This window comes from Trachemys scripta, chromosome 3, assembly GCF_013100865.1.
Source record: "Trachemys scripta elegans isolate TJP31775 chromosome 3, CAS_Tse_1.0, whole genome shotgun sequence".
NCBI classification, from domain to species: domain Eukaryota; kingdom Metazoa; phylum Chordata; order Testudines; family Emydidae; genus Trachemys; species Trachemys scripta.
The window spans coordinates 98909620-98924440 of record NC_048300.1 but is presented as its reverse complement, the minus strand read 5'-3'; positions in this window follow the sequence as shown (position 1 = coordinate 98924440).

The window sequence follows — 14821 nt, the reverse complement described above, 5'->3', positions numbered from 1 at the left end:
TATTTAGAATATGTATTTTTAAAATTTCACTTCTGCCAACACGTTCTGACGTTAAGAAGTCAAACACCAAAAAAACCCACAAAAAATCACCCAACCAGCTGTGACTAAAATATAGCCAAAAAAAAAAAAAAATAGAACAAGTAATCAGAATGAAAATATAGAACAATGTGGATAATTCCCAGTGAAAGCAGTTATGTTAGACACACATCAGATCCATGTGCTGTTAACTAACACTTATGCAGATAAAAAAGAGCCCAAAATAAAGGGAGTGGTACATGCTGACACGCAAGGGCTACATTTAATCCTTTCCTTCCACCTTCGTTACCTCTCACTCTCCAGCCCTTTAATTTGGTGTGATTTGAAGAATGAAATAAAATTCTCTCCCTGAGCTGGGGAGTGAGGTCCCCATGTGTTTGTCCTCATTACAGAGACTGCAGTAGGAGTGGGATCCAGCTGGTAAAAACTCCTCATTAGGATGATGAGGATGAAAGTGCAGGACTTTGGGTGAAGCCAAGTAGCTGCCTGAACAGAGCTGTTCTCTAGACCAGGAAAGAGAGAGGTGGGCAAAGAAGCTAGCAGCAGGTTTATTTATAAAAAGATATTTTTAGCTTTTTCATGATTTAGGACTCAAAGAAGGTAGCACCATAAATGTGCATGGTGCTTTAAAATACAGATACAGATGGATCCCCATGCCCCAAAAGCATATAACCTAAGGGCTATATTGTGACTAGCCCCAATGTGGCTAATCAGGGCAGTAAAGGGATCTAAGGCCTCATTTCGTCCCGCTGCTCTAGCGCTACTCAGATCTTGGGTCCAGGTCCTGTGCAACGCATGGGAGCTGTGCCCTGGATAGTCCTCTCATTAAGTAAGTCCATGAGGAAGGGGCAGGGAGAATAGGCAAAGCCCCTGCTTGATAATGTTGATAAAACAAATACTGATATGACCTTACGCAGTTTGGAAAACCCCTCCATGTTCATTGACTCCCCTTATTCACTGTCTTGTCCTTATTTTACACTTAAGATTGATGGCCTATGCCAGACACAGCAGGGTTTAAACACTAATTTAACAGTAATAATAATAAATGTATTACTGTAGAGCCTCAGAGCCCCAGTCATGAGCCAGGACCCCATTGTGGTAGGTGCTGTACAAACACAACAAAAAGACAGTCCCTGCCCCAAAGAGCTTACAACCTAAGCATAAGAGACAACAGATGGAGACAGACAGACAGGGGAATATAGAAAACCAAGAGACAATATTGGTCAGCATGACAAGCTGTGGTCTCAGCACACCAGCAGCCTAGCAATTGTCATGAGCTCCCCAAGCAAATCTTTGTGACAGAGGATGTTATCTCCACTCCTTGATGCAGATGCTGGGCCAAAATTAGCTCTCAATTACACTATTGTAAATCTGTTTCAACTACTGTATTCTCAAGAATGGACCTGGGGAGATTTTAAAAGCATATCAAATTATCCTTTTTTGTGTGTCTGGCAAAACACTAAAAAAGCCACATCTTAGATCTAGATCATTTACCCTAGTTCAGCTGAGGGCATTGCAAATGTAAACAGGGTCTGAATGAGCTCTCCCCTGACGGCTAATGATGACCTGCAGGGGAGGCTTCAGGACTAGACTATATTTACATGAACAATCAAAGGCTATTGCTACACTGCAGCTTAAGTCAACATATGTCACTCAGAGGTGTGAGCCAGTTACCTTGGCAGCAGAGCTGAGGCATTGCTTGAAGTTTCTTCCCCCAGGTGGGAGGTGAACTCACGTGAAATGCACATCCGAACTCTGGGTCTTCGCTGAGCAAGGACAGCCGCCGTGAGCAGGGTGCAGTGGAGGGAGAAGGGAGTGGTGTGTTAAAGGGACATTTGTTTGTTAAGGCACGTCTTCACTTGCAACGTTAAACCGTGGCAGCGCTTTAACATGGCCTGTGTGGTCACGGTGCAACACTATGAGAGAGCTCTCCCAGGGCTCTAAAAAAAACACTGCCACAAGCTTCCAGTGCTGGTGCACTGTCTACACTGGCACTTGACAGCGCTGAAGCTTGGGGGGTGTTTTTTCACACCCCTGAGCGAGAAAGTTGCAGCGCTGTAAAGTGCCATGTAGACAAGCCCTTAGACTCTCACACCACAAGGTGAGAAACGGAGGCAAAGGACACTGCCCAACGTAGTCTGGGGTACATTTAACAAACACAAATGGACTGCTAAGTTTCAGTGCTAACCCACCTCTTTCTTCTCTATTTCATTCAGTGAAGGGAGGTTTTAAACCCTAATATGGAGAACAATTATCATTGAGTCACTCAGATAACCATGAAACTGGTTTACTGCCCCAGCTAGGATGCTGAACTCCTTGTATTTAAATGTGAGGATTGTAACAGTGAGTAGTGAATGTCACTCTTTACTCCCTTCATGCACCAGTGAACTATGCTTATGGTTGCTCTTGGCAGCACCAAACAATTAAACAGATAAAGCCACTAGTCTTATATTTCTACACATTAACCTAATTGCTAACAAAGCACAACTCACATTATCCTTATGGACTCTCCAGAGTTGAGTCATATTCAAACCACGATAAGACTACTGGAAAAAAAAGTCATGTTTCTTCCTTCCCTTTACTTGGCGCTCCAGGCCAAATGAGTACTCTCCTGAGTAAAGAGGCTCTGTGCTGTGTGTCCTTTGCAAGGACGGGGTGGGGAAAACAGCATCACCACGGGGGCTGTGGCTGATGCTGTAGCATGGAGACAGTAGTATTTGGGGGCAGTGGATCTGTGCTGCGCTTGTCCTGGTTGGCCACATCCCTGCCACTCCCTGAGCTGCTCATACCATCCCCTCTCCCTTGCAGAGAAGTAGGGACAGGGGGCAGGGAGACCCTCCATAATGGGTTTCTGTTTGCCATTCCCCTTAAGCAGAGGAAATGGAACACTTCTTCCTTGTGCACCTACAGAAGGAGCCAAACGATGTTGCCATCAGTGACTGAATTTAATCTTTCCACATCCATCTCCAAACTAAGCTCGGCCTCTCTGCGGATTCATTATGGTACATATGAATCTATTTTATCAGCTGCCTTTCCCTAGAGATACTTTACACTTAATGAGAATCTCGATGGAAGGCACTGAATTGCTTTGCAAATGTTAAGCCTCACAACAAGCTTGTGAGGTATTATCATGTGCATTGCATTATAGAGGGATAAACTGAGACTCAGAATGGTTATATTATTTGCACAAAGTCAATAGCAGAAGTGGGAAGAGAACCCCCGAGTTCTACTTGTATTATAGCAATAAACAATAACCATGTATGTATTATCAGGGTACTGGTAAATGCCTCTGCTACAGTTGACTAATGTCTTCACTCACCAATAGCCTACTGATGCACCTCCTGCTCTGGCTTATTCATATTTGAGTATGTTTAATAATTTAAATAGTAAACTCAGTAGGACAGGGACATTGTCTATTTCTATGTCTGGGAAGTGCCTAATACACTCTGTGAATGATATGAAAATGGGAAGAGGGTTCCAAAACCGGAATATTGAACAGTTTGGAATTTAGAATTATAAATGATAAAGGGCAGGGGACAGTTTAAATCTAATCACCTTTCTCCTCTTACTGTCTCTGGCTGCCCTTATTATCTCTGTCTCTTAATTCACTTTCTCATCCCCCCATTTAGTATAAGGGGCACAGGTTGGTTGGTTGGTTGGTTGGTTGGGTTTACGTCGTTGCAGTTGTTGTTGATAAGGTCAATGCTAGGAGCTGATGTACAGGTACAGAATCATCAAAAAGGCCTAGCCAGAATGTTGCTTTGTAAATGCTCTAAAAAAATGTCAAGTATTTTCTTACCGTACAGTAATTCTTTTCCAGTGTAGGGTCCTATAACAATGTAGGGAAACTGTCTGTACAATTTATGAATTATATGTGACATTATGAATTCTCTCTATATATCTTTACCAGACTGCAGACTCTATTTTGGATTTGGGGTTCTTTACCTTCTTTGTTTTCCTATGACCTCTATGTTGTATTAAAATTCCAAAAGCAAATGGCAAAAGAATAACAGAAGAGGGTCATTGACTTAAGTACCCAACCATTGAAACTGCTGTAGACGAAACACTGGGTCCCAACCAGAAGAACTAATTTATCAGGGGAGAGCTTGCCTAGCAATGAAGTCACCTGATAAATATCTGGGACAGGGATCGGCAACCTTTGGCACACAGCCCACCAGGGTAAGCATCTGGCCAGCCAGGCCAGTTTGTTTACCTGCCGTGTCCGCAGATCACGGCTTCCACTGGCCACGGTTCGCCGCTCCAGGCCAATGGGGGCTGCGGGAAGCGGCGCGGGCCCAGGGATGTGCTGGCCACCGCTTCTCCTCTTTCCCTGGCCATTTTTCACTATCTTAAGATGAGAGAAGCTGCTGCAGGAGCTGGATGAACCAGGTGGGTAGGAAAAACCTTTCCTACCTACCTGAACAGAGATCCCAAAGGACTCCCAAGATATAGTGAGAGGAAATGTGTGCAGGGTTTGTTTTTGTTTTTCTTTGTATGAATCTGTATATTTCTGGGGTGATTAAGTAAAGAGCAATAATGTGTTTGGTTCTGTGCAAAGTGTCTGTCTGTTACATGCTACAGATACCACATACCCCCTGAGAGAACTAAACCATAACCCAGAAGGCTGACACCTTTGATGGGATTTTGGAAGAGGGGGTGTTTAAGCTACAGAGGAATTTGATGGATCAGCATTGGTAGCAGGGGCTGGGTAACTAGACTGTGTGATCGCAGCTGTCAGGAGAGGTTACTAAACAGAGTCGTCACTCTGACAGTGTGCTAGGAATCCCAAGCGTAGGACAGTGCCTGGGGTCTGTTCAGAATCCAGAGGCTTAAAACACCTGAGTATCCAGAGGCTGGGATTCCCCCACGGCAAAGTGGTGGGCTGCTGACAGGGAGATTCTGACCAGATCTGTGACAAAGGCCCAGCCAGAGTGTGGCCTTGAAAATGTGTGTCCTATGCTATGCTCCAAATAAGTATCAAGCATTTTCTTTTCTTACACTCTAGTAATTTTTTCCAGTATGGATTGTTTAGGTTCTATCTTGCAGCCTTTACTCCATGTGAATAAAGGCTGAAGGATTGGGCCCAAGTTATTTGGGAGACTGATTTCCTCTCTATTGATCAAAAGAACAACTGTAGCACTAGCAGCAGCAGAGCAAGTTTTTCACAGAATGCTGTGCCAAAATGCCTGTGCTGCGGGCACCACTTCTAAGGCCACATCTACACTGGGAGCTAGACATGTAGACTATCAGCTGCCATAGACATACTCATGCTAGCTGTCATCGAGCTAGCATGCTAACAGTAGTAGCCTAGCTGTGGTAGCACAGGCAGTGGTGAGCAGCGGCATGGGGTAGCTCTGCCGAGTACATACCCACGAATTCCAAGCAGGGTTGTACTCAGGGTGGCTAGCCTGAGTTGTTGCTCACCACTGCTCATTAAGAGCTAGTGCAAGTACATCTACATGAGCTGGGAATCACACCCCAAGCTCGAAGTGCAGACATAGCCGAAAGGTTAGGGGGTAGTTCATTTTCCACTTATTCAGGCCTCTCTAGTGCGACTACACCAATGAATGCCAACCATGATGATTTTTTTTTTATTTGTCTCTTGTCGATTAGGAATGGGAATATGACCACCAACTCATTTCACATGAGACACTGAACAGCCAACAGATGGTAATAACTTTCAGTCACTGACAACATGGTCTGGATTCAAAGCAGAAATATGGAAGTGAAAAACAATTCCATTGACCATTTCTTAAACCATTCCTGGCTTTACTAATCCTAATGCTGAATAGATCAAGGGCTTGAACTCCTAAATCATTTAGGTGCCTTTGAAAATTTTATCCCATATTCTTCCTGGTTTAAATCCATTGAAGTTAATGGCGTTTCACAGGGGACTGAATCTAGCCAAATAAGTGTCAGTAGCTAGAAAGATTTAACTTTGACGTTAATTTTTTGTCCTCTGTGGAATTCTGGTTAGAATGAGTGGTTTATTATTGATTTAAGTGTATTATAGCCTAGACTTCTGTTTCATTGCTCATGTCTGGGTTCTAGGTATTTAGAAGTCTATATAGCTAAATTATACGGTTATATTGTGTAGTTGCATTAATCTTATAAAGCGTGGAATAAAAAAAAAGGCATTTCCTAGCAAAGAGAAGATGTTAATGAATGGTAAAATAGGCATTAATTTATTATCTACATCAAATTTATTTTTTTGGCTGGTATAATTGCTGTAATACGTATGTATGCATATGAAACAGTTATTTTAATATAAATACAGAATTGAGAGTGTTAGTTACCATCAATCTATAGCACACTATTTAGAAATAATTTATGGACTGTAGTTGTCTTTTCCTCGTTTTTCTTTTTTAAGATTAAATGTACTGAAGGGGAACACAATTTAACAAGTGAACATGGAATTGATTTCATGTCAGCTAATTTTACACAAGTTAATATACTGGTATTAATGATTTGCCTGGTCACCCCTTGCTGTTGAGTTGTATTGTAGTCTCTCTTTGAATTGCTTAGTAATGTACAGGTAGTAAATATTTAATTGTTCAGAAAGTGACATGACCTACTGAAAATAATTAAATATCTAAAAGGTGATTGTATGCTTACAAGGGGAGATGATGGACCTTGAATTGCTTGTTTCCATTTCCTCATGCAAGACTCGAGTTCAAAGGTCAAATCCTTCCTTTATAGGCACTCAAGACCTCAAAACACATCAGCACAAAGGCCTGGAAACAAAGTGACTACCCTTGTGGATCTGGAGTCACAGTATGTATAGGAGCACAAAGACAGAGGGATTCTAAGCTGGTAAAGTAGTGGTATGTCCAGTGGGTCTGCACCTGGCATGGATCCACTATTTCAACATACCAGGGGAAGCAGAAACCGGCCATGTCCACTACTTCTCACTTATCTTTCAGATGTAGCTTCAGAGAAGCTTTAAAAGGGCTAGTAGGAATGAATAGAATTCTCAGCCCCACTGTATTCCCCTGAGTGCATAGCTCATTTCTTCAACTAGTTTGAGAGCACAATATTTATTTTTTCCTCAAACTTCCTCAAACCATTTCTCTCCTCTTCCCTCAATGATGATTCATTACAAACATGTTGTTAGCAAAACTTGTGGAAGCTTGTGGCCAATGTATTAGAAATAGAACCATCTTCCTTTCCAAATGCTAACCTGGCACAAATAGGTGGCCTGCATATGGAATATAATCTGGGCTTCGGTGAAGTAATACATGAGGGATGACTTTGGCTCACTGTATTTATTGTTCTATTCGAATTTTTCCTACCCATTCTCTGCTCTGTTTTTCCCTCTGTCAAAATTTTCCATTTCCCACCCAATTCTTTCATTGTGAAGTAGGTAAGTACATTTCTATAGGCCAGACTGATACCCTTAATTACATTGAATAGTACTTTATAATCAGTCAATGGGATTAGTGGAGTAAGGCAATACATCAATCTGGCCCCATTCAACTGAATTTCTGATAAAGTGGGTACTCTTATACCACCTCAATCGCCGTGATATGTGAGAGCTTCTGAATTCCAATGAGAGCTCACTATGCATCCTCATTCATTCAAATTACCGTATTTTCCGGCGTATAAGACGACTGGGCATATAAGACGACCCCCAACTTTTCCAGTTAAAATGTAGAGTTTGGGATATACTCGCCGTATAAGACTACCCCTCTTCCAACGCACACCAAAAAAAAATTAAAAAAACATCAGATTTGATTTCAATATGGTAATTTTAATTCAAATGCTTATGACATGCAGGTACTTAGCAGGAAAACTGTCACTTATAAACATAAGGCTGTTTGTCATCAAACATGTAAACATAAAACAGTGCAAGTGGATTAAACTTTTCCTAATTCACTCTAAAGCTGAAAGGAAGGATAAGACAATAAACCCATGGGAGCTGCCATGCTGTTTGTTTTCTAAGCTGTCAACCAAACTGGAACTGATGATGATAGGAGGAAGATAACAAACAAGAGAGAGAGAGCAAGAGCCGGGCAAGTCCCTGGCGAGTTAGCAACGCCCATCATAACTGCAAGCTACGGTATTTTTACAGGTTTTGCTGGCGTGACAGTTTCCCTTTAAAAGCCTTCAAAATCCTCCTGTTTGTCATCTGATATCATAAGTACATCAATGACATCTTGTGATACATTTGTAAGGCAGTCATCGTATGGATCGAATTCCGTATCAGATGGTGTGGTCTCAGCTTCGGCTTCCTCTTCATCTTGCCACAAGTAGTCGTCCTCCATACCATCTAATGAATTTGATATGCCACACTTCTTGAAAGACTTGATTACTGTTTCTGCATCAATATCATTCCAGGCTTTTATGACAAACTTGCACAAAACATCCAACTGTGGAGCACGCATGTTTCCTCCTTTTGTGAATGACTTTTCGCCGCTAACCATCCATTCATTCCACTGTTCTTGAATGTGATCTTTAAATGGCTTGTTTAGGCACACATCCAGTGGCTGTACCAACGATGTCAATCCTGCAGGAATAACTGCCGCATCTGTGTTTAGTCTTGCAAGCATTTGCTTGGTGCTGGGAGTTAAATGAGCCCTGAACATATCCCACACCAATAGACTACATTTTTTAATAAGTCCACCTGGTCGCCTGCTCCATACATTATCAAGCGATAGCTTTACCCCTTCTTCATCCATCCAGCCTTTTTCATTCACATGTACAAAACAACCAACAGGGAACTTGAATTTCGGCATTGTTTTTCTTTTAAAAATAATCATTGGTCTCAGTTTGGTGCCATCAGCTGTGCATCCTAGTACCACTGTAAAACTGGACTTCTCATGTCCTGTTGTTTTAATTAAAATTGTTTTTTCACCTTTTTGATGGACAGTTTTATTTCCAACCATATCAAAATTCATTGGAGTTTCATCCATATTTCCAATACTACTTAACGCATAGCCATGTTTAGTGCGCTGTTGTATTACGTATCGATGGAAACTATTTACTTTGCTATCAAGATCTGCAGGTAATTTTGGGGTAATTTTCATCTTTTGCCTCAGTACCATATTATGCCTTCCCATGAATCTAGTACACCAGGATACAGTGGCCTTAAATCTGTTGCTGTGATCTGGGTTAGATTTGGCCCACTGAAGTGCAAACAAATGTATTTTATTTCGTGTCACTACATAACCGTTTTGGCGATGCTCATTCACCATGTCTGCTACATGTTTTTCGAGTCCTGGCCAATGTGGAGTGCCTCTTCTTAATGCACACTTACCCCTTGGCATACTCTTTAATGCTTTTTCATTTGCTTTCCAGTCCCGAACCATCTTTTCTGTTACTCCATATTGTCTTGCAGCAGCGCAATTATTATGTTCCATGGCAAAGTTTACAACTTTAAGTTTGAAACTGGCTTCATATTTCTTTCTTCTTGCTGGTGGAGCCATGATGGGGTTTTGACTGTTGGACATTTGTATACTGTACTGTATGTACTGGTGCTATACTGTATGAACAGGTATAGATACTGGTGCTGTACTGTATGTGGTACCCAGTATACAACAACCAGCCAATCACGGCAAGCGATGTACCTTACCGGCGATTGGCTGGTTGGTGTATACAAAGCCTGCTTGGATTGGTCAGCTCTCCCTGCCTGCCCAGCCCTCCCTGTCTCCAAGACTATCAGAGCGGTAGCGCAAACACGGCTCTTTCACCCGTCTGGCCCGCCCTTGTATCCTATTACCTCCTTCTCTGCCTCTCAGATCTCGCACATGCGCGCCTGCGCCGCTTCACTGCAGTCCTCAGGAGCGAGATCTGAGAGGCAGAGAAGGAGGTACGGTAATAGGATACAAGGGCGGGCCAGACGGGTGAAAGAAGCGTGTTTTTCTGGGCACAGCGCCGCTCTCTCTCTTTTTTCCATACCTCGGGCGTCCCGGACGCCTGCAGCTTGCTCCGCCCTTCACTTACACCTTCCCGGTGAGGCACCCCCTCACCTCGTCATCAGGCGGGGATGCGGCCGCAGCCGTTTTTGAGCTCCCCCCACCATATGCAGTGACCGCAGATTCTCCAGTCCGGCTCGGAAGTTTCAGCACCCGCCCTATAAGACGACACCCGGCGTATAAGACGACCCCCGACTTTTGAGAAGATTTTCCTGGGTTAAAAAGTAGTCTTATACGCCAGAAAATACAGTACTCACCAAAGGAGCTTGAGTAATCTATAGGGGTGGCTATGTGGAAGTGATACTGAGGTGGGCGTTCTGTTGCTCCCTGGAATCCAGACACAAAATTACATTGTAGTTGAACTTACTTGAGGAGTGAAAGCAAGGATTCCTTTGCTGACAAAATGGTGGATGTGGTCTTTCCCTATTATGACAGAGAAACTGTGAGCACAGAGAAATGGCCAGGAAGCTGCTGGCAGTGCAGTTTAAGAAAAAGAAAGCACAGTGTGTAATATCATCTCTCTGCTTGGGCATCTGGTGCATGAGTTATAAAACCTCTGGACCTCAGTGATGTCTCATGAGTTCTAAAAACCTACATAATTAATCTAAGTCAGTTGCCACATCTGAACAGACTCAAGGTCTCTTAAATAAAATGGAAATACCTATAATTCCTCAGGAAATTAGAGCTGTTAGGTAGTCCCATAGCCGAGGAAAAAATAAAAAGAAGCCATAAAATCTCTGGGCTCTGGAAAAGCTCTGGATGAAGATGACTTTCTAATAGAATTTTATAAACTCTTTCAGTCTCATCTGGCTCCTAATCTATTGAAATGTTTTTAGAGATGTAGAGGAAAAGGGTTTCATTTCAGCATTAATTGCAGCCTAGATTTTTCTTACCTCTCTCCCCACCAAAAAACCCAATGATGGACCATTTGCAATAATTAAATTACAGTCCATAATCCTCTGATTAGTATGAATATAAAGACATAGACTAAAATATCATTCAGAAAATTCCAGAACAGTTCCTTTTATGGAGAATAATTTAGCATCTAATCTTGAGGTTCACATTAATCAGAAAAGTTGCTACAGAATCTATAGGCCTGTTAATTTGCTATTTTTAAAATTCTCAAGTAATCATAAAAATAAAACCCAACAACCCCTAACTGGTCTGCATCCCACCCATAAACAACAGCTGACTTCTTTGTTTACCCCAAAACCATTTAGTGCTCTGCCTACTACTCTGCCATACTACATACTATAATTGTATCCTTAATTTTTGTCTTGTTGCAAGTCTGCTGGAAAGCCAAGTGTGCGAGTCCTCATTAGCAGCAATTCATATGTAAATAGTTTAAGATGACATAAACAACGTTTGTTTTTTTTTAAAAAAGAAAAGTTGGCCCAAAGACTTGCAAACATTGTGAAGGCTATTGCTCATCCTTCTCGGGTGGGATGACGGCTCAGCTGGTGTTATGATGCTTGGTGAATCTAATGTGCAGTGTGAAGGATGCAGAGCAGCCTCTCCAGGCTATTTCCTTAGATGCTGGAGAAAGCATTTGACAAGAGAATATGAATTAAAATAAATAAATATAAAATATAAAATTAATGGAGATATCCTATCTCCTAGAACTGGAAGGGACCTTGAAAGGTCATCGAGTCCACCCCCCTGCTTTCACTAGCAGGACCAAGTACTGATTTTGCCCCAGATCCCTAAGTGGCCCCCTCAAGGGCTGAACTCACAAATGTGGGTTTAGCAGGCCAATGCTCAAACCACTGAGCTATTCCTCCCCCCTAATACTTATAGAATACTTATCTCCCCATGCTCTATTGCCACAGTTGCAATATTGGAGGCACCTGAGTTGAAGCCTCATTAGCATAAGAGCAAGGGGCTGCTGGCAGAGTATTCTTCATCAGGTACATGAGCCTTTTGAAAGCATGTCTTCCCCTTGGTCTGTAGTGACCTGAATTTATTAATTTCCATGTGCATTGCAAGACCCATCTTTTCTTCACCTGACCATAAAGAAATGGGAGATGGGTAGTGATGGAGTGCGAGTCTGGTGGGGACCTCAGCACTGCTGAGGCAGAATAATTTTCCAAATTCATGTAATGTGTGAGTCGGGTGTGCTGATCTATTGATACAAAGGTCTATGAGGTAACTGTTAATGGTTTGTGTTAGATTCCACATTTGATGAAGTTGGAGTAGATATTGCTTTTTGAGTATCTGTTGGAGCTGGGAATGAAAGCCTCAGGGAACGTTGGTGAGGGTCATTGATAGCATTGTAGGTAATATGAAGGTTGAAAGGAACACACAATTCTTTCCCCTTATTTCCACACTTTTAAGGCAACGGATGAATGGACATGAATCATCAGTTCATTCCAGCAAAAGTATTACGATAACCACGGAGAAATTTGGGCTCGTATCCAGATTTTTAAAAAGTAGGATAAAAGCAAGGATACTCCTATCCAGTGGCCAAAACCTACGTTAAAACTGATAGCATTCAAAATCTCCATTGATTTTGATTCTGATGGGGAGTTTTGCTTTAAAAAACTAATAGGACCACATGGCTTCAGATTTCACCCTTAAACTTTTTAATAAATGGCAAATACATGATACTGGAAAATGTAAAATCAATCATGAGTTAATGTCTCCAACTCCTTCTGGGCTAATCCTCTTTTGTAATTGGAAAAAAAATCTCCAATAAGCAAGTGCTAGGAATACATCAGACAGGACAGAGATTCCTCACCTCTGATCCATGGACCAGTGGTGCTCCGTGGAGCACTTGTTGGTCACATGGTGCAGGTTCACCATGTTTTCAACTGAGAGAAACAGAACAAACATGAGGCAGAAATGAAATGCACAGGAAAAAGAGATAGAAAACCACATTCTTTAGTCTTGCTGGGCTGTACTGAGCACTGGACCAGATGGGGTGAGTGCAAAGATTGCTTTAAGTTACTTTTGCAGCACCCTGATCCTTGGCTGACTCAGCACTGGACTAGTCTCACAACAGAGATTCATGTAGCCTGAAGGCTGCTGAAAACTGTGCCAGCTAATGACTGGGGAAGACTGCAAAGATGGCCTAAAATGTGTAAGTAACAAAAAGCACAGAAAATAATGTCCTAAACACGTCATAGTGCTCCCATTTATACATCTAGTCTATGATACAGCAAATTTAGTAGTAAGAATAAAGACATGCCATATCTACATTAAGAGCTGCCACAGTGAACAAGGAAACTTGAAATAGGAGGGATAGTGAAACACAACACAATGAGATAAACAAGTACTTAAAAGACAGCCCTGGCACAAAGTTAAGGTAAAGAATAGGTGGGGTGGGAATAGGCCAAGGAGTCAATTCACTCTGTAAGGCTCTGAGGCATCTATTGACATTCAGATCTCCAGCTGCCCTCTGGTGTGCAGGCAAGGTACAACACTGAACGCTGCAGAATATTTTTTTTAAAAATCCCCAAACCTAAAGATTTCTCAAGCTGCAGTTGTCCCCTCACGGGTTGTGGGCAACTGCAACCCCAAGATGGAAATGCTATTAAAGTATCTTCAAGTGGCAGTAATTAGGGGTTCTGTTGTGCAGGAAGCTGAGGGCCTTTGCTGAAGTCAATGGGAGTGAAGGCTCCTCAAGATCTCACTGGAGATAGTAGATGCCTTACTGGTAAGTTAGCAAATTATTACACAACGGATTTAAATACTACAGAGCACACTCAGTAAGTGCATATGTGTGCGCGTGCGAGTGATTCCTTCAGATTGCTATTGCCAACAGCAGCAGCTCTGCAAAAGAGGTTGGAAATGAACTGTAGACGCTGCAGTGTGGCGGATAAGCAAATGAATCACATTGAAATGAAGTAGCAGCTGTCTTTGTGGAGAGGATTAACAAGAACAGGTTTGGCCACTTAGGAGCTGTCCATCTCCTTCAGAGCCTGGGGACTCTTGGCCTGATGACAGCGTGAGTTTATGAGTGAAGCCAGAGAACACAAAGGTAGCTACACAATTCTGTTCCAACATTAAAGTGACATTTGCTTGTGTAACACTGTAAATCACAAACAACATGGATTGATTTCATGCTTAAAAGTAAGAAAATTTTCTTAATATAAAATAAAATAAAAACTACTCTTCTCTTCCCCAGCAGCAAAATTATGTGAGATGTCCAAATTCATCTTCACCCATTTTTGAAAAAAGTTTACACCAAATTGTTGCACTAGCTTGACTCATATGGATCATTTGCAGAGCAAGGAGCAGGGCTATTACATGACTCCAACCTAAGTGCTCCTCTCCACTTGTCATTGCTTAATTTGATGGGGACTTTGGAGAGGCAAATCAAAGAAAAATGCAGGAAGTGCGAGTGCAGGCAGGAAAAAGACGGCACATGGGATATCCCTACACACACAAATATCTATGTAGTTGCTAATGACACCTGCACAAAAATTCCATGTGGCAGATGGACCATACATAGGGATAGAGGTCAGGGAGTGGAAGAACCAGAGAACAGACGCTCTTAGCATATGTTCTCCTTCTGTGTAAAATATTCTAGTTATTTAGTGATGCTTGGAGCAGCATTATTTATTAATTATTATTTAGCTGTACTAATAAACACTCTCAGAAAAAGCTCTAGGTTTCCTAATTAATTATAGTTACAGATACAAAATGATGACCATCCAGCAACATTAAATAATTGTAAAAGGGGAACAAGCTAACTCACCAGCCAGTAAATCAAAACAGAAAAGCCCCTTTCACTTCTCTCCCAAGGGACATACCCTCATCTTTTCCAACAAACTGTGTCAAATGGGTGGCTTTTGCAGTGTGACTGGAAGGTTCTGAAGTTTGAGCAATTTCAGACCAAGGTGGGAAACCAGTTAGAGTCCTGGGGGCCT